Raw genomic sequence first — 7076 nt, 5'->3', positions numbered from 1 at the left:
TTTAATTCACGCGAACGAGGAAGCCATACGAGTCTCTTGGGAAAACGATACTTGGTCTTACCATTTATATTACTTGTACGATTTGGTACACTTGCAAATTTATCAGACATCAAGGGTTAGACATCAAGGGTTAGAGATCAAGGATTGATAATTGAGTAATTCAGTATGATTGAATTGCTTATGTTTGATGATTATGAATCCTATTGTTATTACTACTATGTATGAGGTGTTTGATTATGGTGTTGGAAGTCCCACATCGACTAGAGATAAGACCAATTTATATTATATAAAGTGGGTTCAAACCTCACCTTACAAGTCAATTTTGTGGGGTTGAGTGAGGCTTAAAGCCCACTTCTTAACATGGTATCAAAGTTATGTTAGAGCTTATCATAGCTATTTGTTATTTGTTGGGCATGTTGTTCCACCCGCTATCGAGCCGCCATCGGACCACCCATTAATGTCTAGTCTCACGTTCAAGATGGTGTCTATACCTCGGTGTGAGAGGGGTGTATTGGAAGTCCCACATCGACTAGAGATAAGGCCAATTTATAATATATAAAGTGGGTGCAAACCTCACCTTATAAGCCGATTTTGTAGGGTTGAGTTAGGCTTAAAGTCCACTTCTTAACAGTTGATACAATCAGAAGTTATGTATCTTGTTGTGTGCTTGATTATGGTTGGTATAATCAGAAGGTATGTATCTTGTTGTGTGTTTGACTATGGTTGATATAATCAATATGTATGTATCTTATTGTTATGATTGTTTTATTGGTAGCTTACCCCATACATGTTTGTGTTTGTGTGTTTGTGAATGAAATTATCGGTGATGATCATATAATGTATTATACGAGAGTAGATGATAATGCAGATGTTCTAGAGGCATGATAGATTCGTGAGATGATGGGGGAAAGATTTGGGTTTCTTTAAAAAGCTCTTTCGGTATAGACTTTTGAAACAAAGTGATTGTAGTTGTTTTATTTCTTTAGTCATTTTAATTACTTTTGGAATAATGTAATTAGGCAAGGCTTTTGGAACTATTATGTTTGAATAAACTATGAATGTTGAAAGGTTAAGGTTTTTGAAAAATACGCTTTCGTGCTATGATAAAGTCTGGAAATGTACTGGTGTTTGTAAAATCATGGCATCCCAAAAATCAGGGTGTTACAATCATAACCCTAATTTGGGTAAGGAGGGATTTGCCACGTGGCAATCCCTCATTGGAAGTACTCCTTGGGTTAAAGTTGGTCAAACCAAGGGTTTAAGTGAAAATATTGATATTTTTTGGTCTATCTACAATTTTAGACAAAATAAGAAGGATTAAAGTGCAATACTAAAATATTTTTTGGATTCTTAGCAAATTAAGAAGGGCTTAGTTGGGATTTTAGAGAAAATTCAGTTGTTCATATTTTAACAGAATAATTAATTTAATTATATCTAAAAATATCAATAAGGAAATATCACAAAAGAGGTCTGCCAAATATTTTTAAATTGATTAAATTTGTTAAATATTTGGTAGATATTACATTACCAAATAAAAGATTTTATCAACAAAGAAATAAAAATACAAGCTCAATCAAGTTCTATATAAAGAGATCATAGAAAACAGAAAAGGCATCCACCACTCTCTCACTCTTATTTTACCATGTATTCCACTCCATTCATGGTGGACTGTGTTTCTAAGACTATTCTACTATAATTTCATTATAGATTCTGAAGTTAAGTTGAATTAATGTTTTTGTTTCTTTTGATTATTGATTTGAGTTATCATTCTTCTATGTCTTTCATCTCTCAATCTCTTCAAAAGTAATGGTTTTTACATCATAAGGTGTTTAAATCTACATAACATATCAATCATATGAGTCTAAAGATTTTTACTTTTGATTGAGAATTTTCTTTGATTAAAGTTAGAAACTTTCATATGATTGAATTAGTTTTTTCCAAAATTGGGAATGTACCTTGATTAGTGGTAAAAACTTTAACAAATTAATTGAGAATTTATATTGATTAATGTGAAAATATAAGAGAATAATTAATTGAACAATAATCTTTAGATAACCAATGATGAATCCTATTTTGAAAAAACAGTGAAATCAACCTATTTTCTTTATCATTGTTTTTATCTTTTTATAAATTTATTTCTTTCTATCTTTTGTATATTTTGTATTGTTTTCTTTTGCTAACCCTTTTGCATAGCTTTTATAAGAACTAATTTATTAAGAATCAATTGAATTTTTGTTACTATCTTGTAATACTGAAGTTTCTATAATTTAGTAGTATTAATTTATTCGTGTTAAAGAATGCATTATATATCAAAAAGACACATTTATCTATTAAAAACATCTATTTAGCTACATTTTTACAAAAACCTAATTTTTACATCCTACACTAACCTAATTCTAAAGACTTAGAAATTAAAAAGGGATTTTTAGATAAGAAAAAGTGGAGAGTTATCATGATCCTAAGCGTTTATAATTATACATATACTATTGTTTATAAGCTGCTGTTTGTTTGAGTAACTTATAGCGATTAGAATGTTTTTAATATAACGATTAGCGCTTGTCATAACACGTAACATTCAGGCGATCTTATCATAACACGTAGTGTTTAGACGATTTTGTCTTAACACATATTGTGTCGTCTTAACAAATATAGTAAAAAATTATTATATTTGTAAATGTATAAAAAGTGACCAAGCTATTTTATTAGAAACGAATTTATAATTGATTAAACAATGGAATGCTTACAGGATTCTTAAAGTCTACCAATTTTCATTTATATGTGACGCTTGATATTTATCTAACTTGAAACTTGTTATATTAGCCTTCTTGCATATCTTTTTGCACTTTGAAGTATATAATCTAAAACTGAAAGAAAATTAAGTCTCTTCAGGTAAAAGAGTTCGACTCGAGTCTTTTATCCTTCAAATCTCTTCACATCGAAAAGTGACCAAAAATCCATCCATCCCACAAATCCATCGTCGTGCATCATCGCTTTTCCTCTCAAGTAAACACGAAAGAGTTTACATTTTTTTCTCTCAAAACCGCAAGAAGAGTTAAATCTGTTCATGCGAACACACTTTAATTGAGAGGGTTCTTGAAAATCATTACAACTTATGAATATTTGTTATAAAACTTGCTAGTACTTGTTAGGATTCAACAAAACCGTCACGCGAAGATTTTCCAAAATCACTAGTAATGGTTGGATTTATATAGTTGGAATTTCCAAAACCATTGATAATGTAGATAATTTATTTATTTTTTATTATTCAAATAATTTGATGATCATAAAAAGTGTTTTAATAATAAACTAAAATAAAATAATATAAAATTAAAATTAAATGTAAACGTTAAATATAAATCAAAATATTAAGAAATAAAATTACATATACTACGAGGAAGAGAAAAAAAAAATCAACAACTCACGTAAATGATCCAAACATTCATGTCAAAGAACATTTCTATATTTACAATAATGTTCTGGAGATTAAAGAACATTTCTACAAAAGTTGTTCATCTAGGACATCTATTGTACCAAATGCGTGGACATCTAATTGCTTAGTAGAAATTAGCAAATATAATTAATTGTGTTAGCAGCAACAAGGAGATGCCACTACAATATTTTCTCCATTTCAACTTTGATTTGTGGGACATTCTTGCTTATATATATATATATATATACTCAGGAGCATCTGACACAAATTTAAATAAAAATTATGCATAAGGGGTGATGACAAGCATTTGTCTCATTACTGCAAATACAAAGACCAAACTTTCCACTTATTATCCTTATGAAGAGTAACAAGTTATCAAACAATTATTTCTTCTTACTAGTAATGCTAGAATGAGATCATTAGCCAGCATTGGTAAACCATAGGCAAAACTAGAGATAGAAAAAGCTAGTAAAGAGACAGAACCAAGAATTACCAACAACTTCCTCATCTAGGAAACCTAAATTCCTTAAAATGATAGTGTGGAGGGTAAACCACTAACAACATGTTTATCATCTAAGGACCAATAAAATGTAGCAACCACCGTTAAAACATGTACAAAGTACATAACAAAATAGAGGAAGAATGGAAATAAAACCTCGGCTCCAAATGGTGAAGGAAATATATAAGAATGCCATAATTTAATGATGGGGTGACTGCATTGTCAAGAAATTCCAGATATTGAAGGAGAGTTCCACGAAATCTATCATCTAAATGTAGGGTGCATATGAATTTACAATAGCTTTGCAAAACTCATCGTAAACTCAGTAAGCTCAACTAAACTAGCAATCCAGCAAACGAGTTTGTGAGTTCATGTGATTTTTCTTCAAAATCCAAAAAGACAACAAAGATTATAGTTTTCTATGCAAATCAACTCGACGTTCAGGTCTCAGCGTTGTCACTCTTGCGGCTCATATCACACGATTGTTGATGTAGTAGTTATGTTATAGTTCTTCTTCGTTCTCTAGTAGTGTTGTCATGGTTTGTACTATGCTGGTGATGTCTCGCACACTCATATTGCTCAAATATGGATAAGAGTAAAGTTTGGTGAGGCTTAGAGTTTCTTTAGTATGTGATCAGCTTTTGGGCATCAGTCCACTGTCAGTTTGTTATTTCTAATATATGTTATATAAAATGTTGTAATTAATTAAATTTATTATAAAATAATAATCATATTATAAAAATATTAAAAATACTTAAAAATATAATATAATAATCTAATAGTTTAATATTATTTCATTACAAAAATTTTAAAATTTATATAACAATAAAATATTATATTATTTATAAATATTTTAATATTTTTTATATAAAGTTAACTCTTACAAGTTTATCATTCGAATTCACAATCCAAATTTACCAGACTTCCACGAGTTTATGTAAACTCTCAAGTTTAACATAACTGACTTGATGAGATGTATCTTGATGAGAATCCTCTTTCTTAACCTGATGATTTTGCAAAAAGTTAGCAATCACCAAAAAGATTATCATTGGATAACATAATTAGAGACATTTCAAAGGAAGTAACTACTAGAAAAAAATTTAACAAACTTTTGTATGAATGTAGAGTTGAAAAAAAAAAAAATAAAAGAAGCTCTTCAAGATGACAAGTGATTCATAGCAATGTAAGTGGAATTGAACCAATTTGAAAGGAATAAAGTTTGGGAAATAATACCTAGAGAAGAAATGCACCAAGTCATTATAACAAAGTGGGTGTCTAGAAATAAGCTGGATGAAGATGAAAATATAACCAAGAAAAAAACTAGGCTTGTTGAAAAAAGATATAGCCAAGAAGAATGTATAGACTATGATGAAACATATGCTCATGTTGCGAGGTTAGAGATTATACACCTACTTATTGATTATACTTTAATCATGAAATTTAAATTATATCAAATGGATGTCAAGAGTGCTTTTCTAAATAACTTTATCAAGGAAGATGTGTATATAGAACAATCCACTAGATTTGAAGATTATAAATTTCAAAAATCACATTTATAAATTAAAGATAACACTATATGAATTAAAACAAACACTTAGATCTTATTATAATAGACTTAACAATTTTCTATTGGAAAATGATTTTACTAAAGGAAAAATTGATTCAACATTGTTCATTAAGAGAGTAGAAAAACATATTATACTAGTTCAAATTTATGTGAATGATATAATTTTTGGATCAACTATTAATTTCCTTTACAAAGGATCTGTAAATATTATGTAGATGATGATGTGAGAATTGACATTCATTTTTGGATTACAAATTAAAAGAAATGGAAGATGAACCTTCATATATACAAATCAAGTACGGTAAAGAAATCTTTAAAGAAATTTAAAATGATACAGCAAGGGACAGCGCAATAAATATTTACTACGGGACAGTAGCAGCAGTTAACAACAATAAATACTACTTACCTAATTAATTTAATATATATAATGTCTAGGTTAAAATGGATATAACTAAAATTTGCGAGTGCAGGAAAAAAATTGTGAGGTTGAGGAAGCCTTTGTTGGGCCCATATATCAGACGGCCGTAACACATACTATATGGCAGCCTGCATATGCAATTAAAAAGATACAATTACAATCCAAATACACCAACAATTTACAAAGAAAACATGAATGAAAAAAAAAATGTAAGAAGAAAATATGCGATGGCGAAGAATGCAATGAAATAACATAATGTTGGTTTAATATATTCGTAGGTCCTTATTTTTGCAGGTTTGTTTTAATTTGGTTTTTTTTATTTTGGAACTGATCAATTAGATGTCTCACCATGCCACCTGTTAAAAAAGTTAATGTCGTTAACTTCATTTAACAGAAAGACTATTATTGAATCAAATGTATGACATTAGAAATCCAAGAAAGACTCATTTAGAAAAAATAGACACTTCCGTACTTATTAAACCCATAATGTTCTAGCAAAGAGAAGGTAGCCACAAAGAGTAGCTAATGGTTCAAACCAGACAATCATACAAAAGGGGACAAAGACGAGTAGCAATGGTGAAGATGATACAGTAAGAGAGAGCGGCAAAAGACACTAAAGAAAGAAGATGGGATACCAAGAGAAGAAAAAAAAAAAGAAAGAAAACGACATAACGAGGGACAAATATAAAAAGGAAATAAAGTGTTTTTGCTCAACTAACCTAATTCATTCTACATTTTGGTATTGGTAGAATATCCTCGCTAACACATGAAAAGATACAATTTTTTTTTCAATTTTTTTATTGGTAATAACACCCACAAGAAAAATGATACCATTTATAACAATGTTACGTATCTGAAGTTAAACGATTAATAACGAAGATTAAACATAAAGTTATTTGTATCAAAACTAAAACGTAAAAAATAATAACGAAATCACAAAAAAGTGAGGACGGAATTGGATAATTATAAAGATCACATTAGTAATTAATTAATTGAATATACCATCATATAGGATAACAAGAGTCCAAACAATTAAAAGCAATACATATCAGCCAATGACGACAAGAAGTAAAGGATTTTTTTTAAAAAAAAAAATAGCACATAATTTTTTTATATGCAAAGGCTATGCAGGTTTATAGAGACAAATAGTTAATTGAAATAA

The sequence above is a fragment of the Vigna radiata genome, chromosome 7, assembly GCF_000741045.1.
Source record: "Vigna radiata var. radiata cultivar VC1973A chromosome 7, Vradiata_ver6, whole genome shotgun sequence".
Classification (NCBI taxonomy): Eukaryota; Viridiplantae; Streptophyta; class Magnoliopsida; order Fabales; family Fabaceae; genus Vigna; species Vigna radiata.
This window is presented reverse-complemented; position numbering follows the sequence as displayed.